Below are 12,457 nucleotides of genomic sequence, written 5' to 3' on the forward strand. Positions count from 1 at the left end.
ATTGCAGGGGCACACTGGTTGACTCTCAAAGAGCTTTTATAATACCTTTTCAATATGACTGTTAATGTTTGCAAAGAGAGAGAAGCGGCAGCCAGAAGAGGAGGAGAGAACAAGGGGGGAGAAAGAAAGAGGGAAGGAGGAAGGGAAGAGAGAGAGAAAAATGGAAATTAAAAGAGAGGTAAGACAAAGTGAGCTTGTGGAAGAAAGGGGGGCAGAGAGAGTGAGTGAGATAGAGGGGATGAAGGTGACATAATAACAATACATCCATTGTACTCCATCATCAGTAGAAAAACTAAAACCTGCATCAGGGCTGTGAAACTGTGCAGAGCCAAATCTACTGCATTCCATCGCGGAATGGACACACACACACACACACACACACACACCTGCTCAATATCCACATGAGGAAGTTGGTTGAAAAGGTTACATTCCTTCAGCACCTACTACTGAATAGATACAGACAGTAGAATTACAGTATATGAGTTAAGCCAAAACATTGACTAAACATGCAGTGGCAAAGATCAGAGTGTATCAATGAGAGACGAGGATGGTCCTATTTAGGAAAAGAAAGGAAAGAAATAAGACAGACAGAAAGAAAGAAAGATATGCATGGTGACTCAAAGACACAAGAGACACAGACAGACAGAAAGTAAACAAAGTGAAGTTGAGATGAAACAGAGAAGCCAGTGTATGAAGCTGAGTCAAAGGCAGAGAGAAAAACAGACAAAAGCAACAGCAAGAGAGCAACAGAAACTCAGCTCACCCCATGTTTCTTCCATATCTTTCTGTGCTGGTGTCAGATGCACTGACAAAACCCACTAACACTATGGAACTGTATACATTTAATAAGTCTGCATGCCTGCTACACTATGGCTGTGATTTCATGTGTATGCTCTGACCTGGTGAGTTACTATTAAGGAATGACTGTACTTAAAAGTTTCTCTTTTCATGCTTACGCATTCTTAGTTAACTTAGTTAACATAAAAGGTAATTTAACTGTCTAACACTGCAAACTATTGTTACATACTAGTGTTAATACTTACTAGGTGAGCGAATATGTGTCTGACTGACTGCACAGCTGTTTGAATGGCTGACGGCCTGGTTACCTGAACAGCTGTCTGGCTCACTGCACAGCTGTATGACTGGCAAACAGACAAATTGATTATCCGTCTCACTGGCTGGGTGCCTGGTTACTGAACAGCTGTCTTGCTGACTGATCAAGCTGTCTGACTGGACGTTTGCTGACTGAATATGAATAGCAGGGGGACTAGCCTACTGACTAAATACCTGGATGATTGAAGTGCCTGGTGACTAACAGGCTGGTTGGCTGGGTGGCTAATATAGTGCATACTGTAAAAAGTATTATATGTGCGTGTGTGTGTATATGTAGAGAGACTACATGTCTACATCTATGTGTTCACTGCCTGTATGTGTAAGTGAATGACTGGATGTGTGTGTGTGTGTGTTTGTTGCTCCTCCGTGCACTGGGAGGGGGCCTGTTGCTCTCTGCTGTTATACAATACATATTGTATAACAACTGGCAGTGTGTGGGCGGCTCCCGCCATCTGGAGAGATGCAACCCCTGCCGTGCCTGACACTACACACTGCGTGTGTGTGTGCGTGTGTGTGCATGTGTGTGTGCGTGTGTGTGCGGTTGTGTGTGTATGTGTTTGTGTCTACCCTGCAGCTACAAATAGATAAAGCGTCATCTACAGTAGTTAGGTTCCTGGGTTCATGTACATGACAAATTAAAGGAAGGGAATTGATTGCATGTATCCTGATAAATACTACAAATATATTATTGCAAAAATACATGCATCAATAATAGTATGCACTTACGAGGATTCATACCTATATGGACATGTCCTCTAGGGGTTTGACAGCTGACAACAGAAAGTGAAGACTTCATTATCTGGCTTAGCAGGAGCCAAAGTCTGCCAAAGCTGTTTCACTCATAGTTCTGGGTTTCCACAGAGATGGACTCAACCAAACAAACAACGCCTTGGAACTCTTTGTCCACAAATAAACAAAGATACACTCAAAGGAAGACATACAGTGCATGTACACACACACAGAGTAAATAAAGTACTGAGAGAATCCACTCCATCAACTCCAAGTCAGTGCTCAACAGTGAGCTGTTGCTATGGAGAGGAAAAGCATGGCTTTCCAGTCTATTTTAAGGTAACGAGTGTTTCACTGCATAAATCAGTCAAACACACTGTGATAGCAACATTTCCACTACACAGTATAGCAACTGTGAAATGCTTTTTAATCACCAGACAGTCTACCAAAAAGGAATGAAGATATCTCACTGCAAATCAAGGCTGTTAAATGTCCAAAATTAGACCAAATTATGTACTAAATTATGATCACAATAAGGTGACAACCATGCTACATTAGAATGAGCAATCCTACATAATGCTACATTCATGTTGTAAACGGGAGCACTGTAACATTTTCTATTCTGATACAGGTTAGGGAACACAGTGCATAAGCTGTTACCGCCTTTTAAATATCAAAGCTTTTATTGATAAGTAATAATACTGTATGTCCAGAATTTCTGCAGTTAAGAGCTAGAGTTCTCTTTCTGCTCAGTACACAGAGCTCCACTCAAAGCATCACACTACAGTGTACTATTGTTTTACTTTGTGAGACTGTCGAGAGTAACTTTGTGTTCACTTTTGTTTGTATGAAGCACATGTGGACAACTTGTGCATGTGCAAAAGTGGGTACATGAGTGCGTGCATAGTCCTGTATTTTTTGTTTCAAGCTGAATGTGTAAGGTCCCCAGAGTAAGTGAGGTGTTACATTGCCTCTGTTCTTAGCAGATGACTTCACACCTCAAGAGGAAATCACTGGAGCTCACATCCTGCCTGCTGTAATAGTGAATCCCAGCTTTCCTTTTGCAACTATCACCTAACTCATTGCTGATAATCATTTCCTGAATGTGAAACTTTATTTAACACTATTATGGGTGGGGTGTTCCTTTGGTTTAGATGTATATATGGTTGATATATTTTTGTGTTAACACTGAGAAAAACAGAAATAATGACATTCATTTTGTTTATTCAGTTTCAGATATCAACAAAAATATTGTACAGGGGTTATTTTGCTGCAAGTTTTCAGTCCCTCTTCAGTCCCTCTATATTTGCAGCTGCTTCACAATTAAACGCTCAGTGGGAACCAGTGTGGTAAAGGCCCTGGACACCTGTCTTAATGACAACTGAAAAACAGTGCAGTTAATACAAGTTTCAGGTTTTAGAGATGCTAATTTTATTCCTCCTGCTTGTCAGGTAGGATACACCCATGGTGTTTAAAAGCAAGAAACGTGTTAAGTATGCTGGACTCAGTGTGAAGTTATGTGGTCTAAAAAGAGGAGATGTGTCACCTCACTACCTTTTTCATTCCCTCACCTGCTGAAGCACATAAAAGTGTTTTCATGCACACTTGCAAAGATGCACACACAAATGCAAAAAAAGTAAAAAGGAGAGCCTCGGACAACAATATAGAGAAAAGACTATTCCTAAATTACAATAACACAAAAGCTATAAACACAGTTATCAAACTCTCATGTGGTCACATAGGGTTAGGTATCATTTTATCATTATATTTTCCCTCCATTTGTCAAACTTCGCAATACATCGGTGTTTAATGTTGACTTAACAAAAGCAGCTGTTCATGAACCAAAGTAAGCAACATTTGCGGATTCCCTAATTTAGATGAAATATCCTATCAAATAATAAATAAACAAGACTAAGCATCTGATCAAGCATTTAATGTAAACTCTTAATATTTGGCAGTTCTCTACTATGGACTATAGCAGAATGTGACTCTGCAAACATTTATGATTTGTGTATAAAAAGTGTTTGCAAACAGCTTTTGTGAAACTGGCCCCAGGATTACTAAATTCGCTGTGCAGCTGAGTGCAGCTGTACACATGGTCAAATGAATAACCATGGAAAACTAAACTCTGGGTAACACCCAGGCCCTAGCAGAGCACACAGGAAGACCACCGCTGTTGTTACGTCATATTTCATCCTCACTAACAGGAAATAGTTCCAACACAAATCCCTGGGGCCTGGTGCAATGAGGCCTGTGTTGTACGTGTGTGTATAAGTGTGTGTATATATGTGTGCGCACACAAGCGGGTGTGCATACAAGGCTTGCATGCCTTTCGATCTGTCTCTTATTTAAGGCTTCTGTGCAGAAACACACTCAGACATACACACACAGGTCTGAAAAGGTTATGGGAAAGAGTCTTTGGCTGCAATTCTAGGAGGGAGGGAGTGAAAGAGCAAGAGAAGAAAACAAGAGAAAGCAAACAGGCTGTAAAGGAGTCATACATGTACATAAGCTGAAAACACACCATTAATTTTTTTCATATCTGTTGAAACGCACATTCTCTTTTTGACTCTGCCAGACTGTTGTACAACGGAAAATCAGGCTGCTCTGGATTAGATTTGACTAGAGAAGAATTTTACTGTATGGCCTGAGCCAATGGAAAAATACCAGGGAGGGGCCTCATAAATAACTGGACCAATGACAGCTCATATCAATATTGAAGAGAGGTGGCAGAGAAGCAGAAGAGAATGGAGGGAGAGAGATGGGATGAGAAAAATTCTTCCATACCAGGAATCCACACTCAAAATTGCTGTTGATGGTCTTGATTTTGGTTTCTGGTTGGTTTATTTTAATGACACAAATCTTTATATTGTCTCAAAGGTAGATTTTTTTGTGTTCTATATGATAGTAGGACTGAAACTTATGATCATTTCCATTATCAAATAACCTGCCGATTACTTTTTTGATTAATCGAATAATTGTTTGGTCTGTTGTCAGAAATATTGAAAAAGCTTTTTCCTATTTATTATTCATACCTCCATTACTGCTGTTGCAATACTACTTATTACTTATATTATTACATTGCATTATTATACCGGTAAACCCACTTGGCACTTCACACTTATTTTATTTTATACTTATACCCACTTGGTACTTAATTTATTTTCTGACCTGTTTTTATAGTTTTTATAGTGTATTGTATTTTTTATTTTTTTTTTGCTAGTACTTTCTCCTGTGTACACTGACGTAAAGGCGAGCTGCTGAGTTTCCCTCGGGGATCAATAAAGTATTTCTGATTCTGATTCTGATAAATTTTCTAGAGCCAGAGTTGATGTCTCCAAATCACTTATTTTGTCAGTCAAAGATATTGAGTTTCCTATCATAGACGATAAAGAAAAGCAGCAAAACTTCATATTTAAGTAGCAGGAACTAGTGAATATTTAGCATTTTTGCTTGAGAAATGATAAATATTGTTAACTAATTGATTATCAAAACTGCTGCTGATTAATTTTCTGTTGATCTACTAATCAATGAATCGACTAAACATTTCAGCTCTACATTATACACAATTGTACTTAGATGTCTACCTATTGACTTGCAGAAATAAATACAAGAAACTAGCTCATTAGTTTGAGTAATGGTTAAACAATATTTGGGTATCAAACATAGTGTTAAATTTGGGAAGTTGGACAATATCTGAGTCTGAAAAACGAAAAAAGAATCTGAGGGAAAATAAATAGATAAAGAGAGAAATAGTCAGTGATCAAATAAATATGCAGCCCAAAAAAAACATATATAGTCATCTATACATCTTTTGAGTGCATACCTTCTTGGTATCCATCCTGGCTGTCATCTCTTTCTTTTTCTTTAAAGCTAAGACATCAGCAAAAAGACACAACTGCTGCTATTTGACATGCTCAACATAGCATGCATTCCCTGTGGAGTGCTCTGGTTATTAGTGCACCATTCATCAACTCCTGTCATAGAGACATTTCTTACTGCCAACACTGAGCCACAATATACATCTGCCCCACTCAAATATTAATTTGAATTGGCACCAACTATTAATACATGACACCAAATCTATACAAACAAAAAGCTACAACTATCCTCTATCCAGGATGTTATCCAGAAGTCTGTGTGAGAGGCAGGGAGAGAAAGTAGAGGGCACAGCCGCTGTCAGCGATAAGCCCTGCGTGATAAACGACAGGGGTGAGCGAGGAATATATGTTAAAGTATTTTCCCTCTGGTTCCTACATGTCTGTGACTGCTGAACAGTCATTACCAGTGGGTGGTATACAGTATAGTAATCTGACCTCTGTTGAGTCTGTTTAGGATGATGGTGGGAGGTAGACTACATGTACAGTATGTGTGCAGGTTTTATTGTCATACACAATCGATAAGTGTAAATGTATTTAATCATGCCTTCAGTCTTAAATGACCACCTCTCTCTTTCTCTCTCTGTCTGTACTTTTATACAGTGCGTGTCAAAGTTTTAAACAAACAACAGTTTAAAAATCAGATAGTTACTCCTTGGTGAGAAAATGTAAAGGTTAAATCAGAAGTAAAGCATGCTTGGAGCATGTTTTATAAGCCACTATTGTCTAAAAATGTTTGTGATTTGTACTGGCATATAGTGAATTCCTTTTATACAAATCTGGAACCTCACAGTTTTAGAAATTGTCCATTCTGTGTACAAAGAGAAACATTTTTCATTGCTTTTTACACTGTTATAGATTGTTTTCCTTATTTAACTCATTGTGGGAAGTGCTAACATCTCTGGGAATTATGGAACTGCTGTTTTCAAGGTCAAGAAAGAAATTCACTCTCAACTTTTAAGCCAACATGGATGAGAAGCACTCGGAAAAATGGAAAATTTAATATCAACAATTCCGCGACACATGGGCAACTCCATCTGCTGAGGAAGGTTGTGTGATATGACAGAAATCTCCAGAACAGCTATTGGGTGGACCTTGTGGTGAGATTATATTGTCACCTCCTGATTAAAAGGTCAAGAATTCACTTTAAATCTCTTAAAATGTTCAAGTGAACAGGTTTTTCTTTTTGTTTCTTCTTATGGAAAAACATAAAAGGAAGAAGTTCCTTTTTAAGGCTGGCAAAGCTTATCTTAGTACGAAACAGAAAATAGAAAGTGGTCAAGTACAGGTATAGTTGTAAAATAAAAGATACCAATACTTAATACGATTTGGTATATTGAAGGTGGTCTTTTATTTTTAAATAATGATGATAGCATAAATTGTTTTGCATTGATGGAGTGGGCATTTTGCCAGTGTACTGTCATGTCAATGTTAAAGTATTTTTTAAATCTCAACTCTCTGTATTTGCTTTTGCAGAGGATGGAGGGTGGAGCCTTATGAAAAAAATGCTAGTGAGGGAGTTGGGACGACGCACGGCAGTAAATAATGACTGTCTCAATGCACAGGAGATTTTAGACACAGTAATAGCAGGCTGTAATATGGGCCAAATCTGTCCCCAAGGACAACACTGGATTAACCAACATCACTCAAATCACACAAATGCACACACACACACACACACACACACACACACACACACACTGAACTACTGGTTCACAAATCAATCTGACCCTCCTTCCCACTTAACTAATGGAGGAGAATAAAAGAGAAAAAAAGAAGAAAGGAAGGGGCAAGGGAAGATAAGTGTGTGAGAAAGAGGAATGGAGAGAGAAAAAAAAGAGATCTAAAGAGGGAGAGATGGAGAGGGAGCAGAGAAAGAGGACAGGCGTTTCAATAATTCACAAACTCCTGCTTCATTTAGAATAGAATCAGTGCCCAAACTAGACCCGTGTGTCCTCCACACATCACAGCGGGCGGCTCACTCATAAACTGTGCGTTGTCTGTGTGTGTGTGTGTGTGTGCGTGTCCTTGCAAAAGTATGTAAAGACATAGTGTGACTGCGTGTGCATGGGTGTCTGAGTGCAGCTCTACCAACTAGCAGACATGGATTTCTATTAAAGGAGTAATGTAGATTCATTAGTACGGCTGGTGCAGTGGGAGGAGAGGGGAAAGGGCTGAGGAACAGACTGCATTATATCTTTACATTATAACTCCTTATCTGCATTTTAGTTTACAGGGTCCAGTATGTTCAGCACCTGAGTGACTCTCTACAACACACAAAAAACAGACACATCCACAACACTACTACCAACACAGTCTAAAAATACCTAAAAATACTTACTTCCACAAAGCTGGCAACTCCATGGCTCCTGGGTGTTTGTGTGCATGTGTGTAGCAACAGAAGTCAATAGTCCTGAACAGAGAAACAGACAGATGGATCCCTGTGTGTGTGAAGGTGGACTGCGTATGTTCCTTTGCATGTGTGTTTGTTTGACTTCCTACTGCAGTTAAAAACCTTGTCTGCATGTTTGTTCACACATTCTCATGTGATGAGATGATTTGCATGCACTGTCCCATGCTAAACCTTTTCCAGGAATAGTGCAGTTTCACTCCAAATTACAATAGACACTAGAGCAGGGGGAAAACAAACGCTGTACCCTGAAAGCCTTTACTCGAAATATTAACCAGCCGAGGATAACAAGCAGAAAAATCTCACTATTTTGTAAGTAAAGATTAATTTCAGCTAATCAGGCTGCAGATCAAATAGACCAGATGGAAAGATGAGAGAGAGAGAGGCTTACAGCATATAGGAGGAGTATGTGTGTGTGTGTGTGTGTGTGTGTGTGTGTGTGTGTGTGTGTGTGTGTGTGTGTGTGTGTGTGTGTCTGTGCATACGTGCAGCTACAACACGTTTGTATTTGTAATGATTTACATGTGTTCCTGTGTGTGTGTGTGTTTTCTTCTGTCATTCATGGTGACCTGCAGCAGCAGGCATCTCTGTTATGTAATCCTTGTTGCTGTCAAACGCATTCACACATACCTCCGCACATGCACACACACACACACACACAGACACATACTGTATACACACACACACACACACCTGCTAGCGCCTTCAAACAGCTCAGAGATTATTCTCAAGTCGTGGTGAGAAAACCCTGCGTGCTATCTCAGCACAATCAAGACAGGAGCGTTCCTCCCTCTTGCAGCAGTTAAATAATTAACTAATGTAATTAATAGTTCAAGTCTGAGGTCTGCTATGCTTTCATCACCACTAATGCTTAAATTATTTTAGGGGTAACAACCTATCAAAAACCATTTAAGCTTTCTCAGAGGAATGCACAATACAGACACAGACTCATTAATAGGGTTTTCTTAGAAATCAAATGAAACCAAGTAAAACCTGTTTTACTTTGCACAGCAATAGTGACGAGCCACCTTTATATTCATGGAAGTCTGGTAACAGAACATCAATTAGGCATGCTTTTGATTCACAGTCGATTTTCCGGTCACAAACTCTTCTTTTACACATATTTATGAATGTGACATTACGGCTGTTCTTTCCTCCTTCACTGTGTATGTTTATGTAACCTCCCACACTACAGTCAACACAGCCTACAGTTATGTACAATGGAAGGCACACGGTATTGTGCTGCTCTGTGATGTGTACAGCACGTTCCCTATCTAATGCTATCACAATACTGTATGAAGTTCCACCAGAGTGTAGCACCACAGCACTGAATTATTGCTGAGAGGGGCTGTGTTGTACAAATGCATTCATGAAAGATCTGGGGAATATCAGTCCAACAAAGAAATTTTATTTATAGGAGAAATTATGAAAATATGTAAAGGACTGGGAAGATTTATTTTCCGGAGTGTAATTAATTTACTGTTGCTATATGTAGATTTTCTTCAGAGGACAAATCATTTATTCTAGCAAATAAACCACAACAGACTTAGATACTGTGCACTTTCATTTGGGCAGATGTGTAAGGGGTCTGGTCTAGATCTTAAACGATTAGTCTATTAATTACTTAGTGGAGGATCTGCAAATTAAACAATAATGAAAATAATCTTTTAGTCTCTCAGCAGACTTTCAACAGAGCTAGAGCACCAGAAAAACATAGATTTCTGCTGGAAAGCAGCACTTTTACTGAACGTCCAGCAGAGTGGTACTGTAGTAGTTGAATTGTTTTTGTAGGGGTGTAAAAACATATACAGTAAATCTCTCAGGTAGCCGTGTTGAATAATGTCTGCTGGCTATCACCCTGGACTATTCTATTAAAATCCCTCAACTGAAGCCTGTCTGCCATTGTTATACCATTCAGGAGACCACAGAGCGCTACATTAGCCCCAAGTTCACTCCGCTCCCCCAAGTGAAGGAAAACTACTTTAGCTCAATGGGCTATTAGCCCACACCTCTCCACACATAAAAGATTGAGTAGAGGAGCATAAGTGGAGAGTATATAGGGATACTGGTAAGTGGTCATCCATCAGCATTGCCGTACAGACTGCGCAAACAATTCTGTGATGGGAGGAAGGCTTAGTATATACAGCACTATACAGTACAAGAATAATGGTATGATTTTTTAAGACAGCCAACCAGAATCCCATGTCAAAACTTTTGTTTTAAAGATAAATGATAATTCAGCTCTTGTAAATTGTAACGAAGGACACTTTGTTACTAGTGACTGACTGCGCTGGCCTTGTAAATATTGTATAACGGGTTTTGTACTAATTGCACAAAAAACTTGAACAAACAACTTTATATATGCACATTAATAATGGCACTTTGCACTTGGGTAGCGATATTTTGCACTTTATTAGCAGGATTTGCACAGAACATATTGCATATTTGCACATTTTGTATCACGTATTTATTGACTCTATTTATTGAATACTTATCGCGTACGTGTTAAACATTTTTAACCACGATTGATTGTGTTGTCTTCTGGCAGGTGCTGGAGTGGGCACTCAGCTCCGCCTGAAAGAGAGTGGAGTCAGATTAGACCCGGCAATACTGTTTGTGCATCCGTCTGGTCATAATTGATGAACCACGACTAAATTAAGTTCTGTTATGCAGTAACATCTATGTGCTAAAATATCATGATAAAAGTGTGTGCTAGCACATTAGTTTGGCAAACACTGTTTTAAGTTGTTTGGATAAACACTTACCTGTCCTGTGTCTGCTCCAGGGTGTTCCAGCCAAAAGAGTCCCTGGGGGTACAACCACCAACATAAATGTTCCGGGAGAGACCAAGAGGTAAGATAGGAGAGTGGGGTATGGTAGTTTGGTGTACATGTATATTTATTGTAATTATGTTATGTGTTTATTTTGGCGGTCATTATAGGAGTAGATAGAAATTATATTCTTTATATTGTCTATGGTAAGTTAGCCATGTGATAGTATTTTGAGAACACCTGTTAATGGATGCATCCAATGTAGTCATAAGGGGACACAGTATAAAAGGCCCTTCTTTCTATCTATCTGTCTATCTATTTGCTGGATAGGTCTCACTACCTGTGTTGCTGCCATGTTTGCACTGCTGTAAGTTGTTTTGTTAATAAACCTCACATGTTTTGGTACACTTCACAGTTGCTTTGGCATCTCTGTTTACTGTGTAATTCAGTCGCTAAATGGTCATTCTAACATAAATAGAACTAGACTAATCCTGCTGCTACTGTCAATCTGAATGTCTCCAAATAATAATATATAGTGTTAGCATTACTAATAAAAAAATACCACAGACACGCTACACAATTCTAAAGAAGTAATGTTGATACGTTTGTGTGTGTATAACTGTAAAACAGGGTCTCTACATCATCACTAGCAGGCACAAATACAGTCCTATAGGAAGTTTATTTGTCTCCCTTACTCCTGTCAAGCCAACATAACTGGTTTTCTCAATTATCACGGAGAGTGGGAGGCAGTGATTGGAGCTAACTACTTAGTTATCATATCATCAGATCACAAGCATAAACGTGCTAACCCATTTGCCAATTGGAAACACAAATCAGTGTCTGCTCAGCCATGCCAACCTCTTGAGAAAAAGGAAATTGACATAAATAACTAATTAAAAAGCAGTGGCTGCTAATGTCACAGTGCCGCTAACTATTAAAGAGAGGGGGGAAACAAGGGGAGGAGAGGGTATGGAAGGGAGACAAGGAGGAGAGTGTGGCAAAGTCAACGAGAGCGAGTTAGAGAGAGCCATGCAGAGAAGAGCAGAGGGAAACGGATACACAGCAAGATGAAAGGGGGAAAAAATGAAAGGAAAGTTGACAAAGAGGTGAAAAAGAGAAGAAGATAACAGAAGCAACAAGGCACAGAGCTAGAGTAAAACAAAGAGAGATAGTGAGATATGGAGAGCAAATGGTAGGTGGGAGAGAGTGGGTGGTCAGAAAGATGGCACTTTATCATACAGCCTAGCTGTAAAAGCAATAAACTCTCTATAGGTCTCCGCATAAGGACTTCCCAGGCACCACAAAGGCCATGCCCATTCATCTTACTAAAAGCTGAAGTTGCTGAACTGAGCTGCTCAGCTGCTCCTGGTAAAAAACGTTTGTAATCATGAACTCCTGACTATTTCAAAACATCCAGGCATACAATCCATAAAAATATCTAACAGTACGAACCACTTTTCTTTTTTGCCTTTGAGGTGAGTGACCCATCGGCTTTTTTCATTTCATCATTTTACATGTGAAAATAAACAAAACTTACATTTGGAGCTGAACTGAAA

At 39.3% G+C, this 12,457-nt stretch overlaps 1 protein-coding gene across 2 annotated transcripts in view; it reads right to left on the minus strand.

Moving 5' to 3' along the window:
- The window catches only part of atxn1a (ataxin 1a), a 98,579-nt gene that overhangs the window by 50,863 nt on the left and 35,259 nt on the right, over positions 1–12,457 (minus strand). The gene's annotated exons all lie outside the window — the stretch shown is intronic.

The sequence above is a fragment of the Siniperca chuatsi genome, linkage group LG17 (genome assembly GCF_020085105.1).
Source record: "Siniperca chuatsi isolate FFG_IHB_CAS linkage group LG17, ASM2008510v1, whole genome shotgun sequence".
Lineage (NCBI taxonomy): Eukaryota > Metazoa > Chordata > Actinopteri > Centrarchiformes > Sinipercidae > Siniperca > Siniperca chuatsi.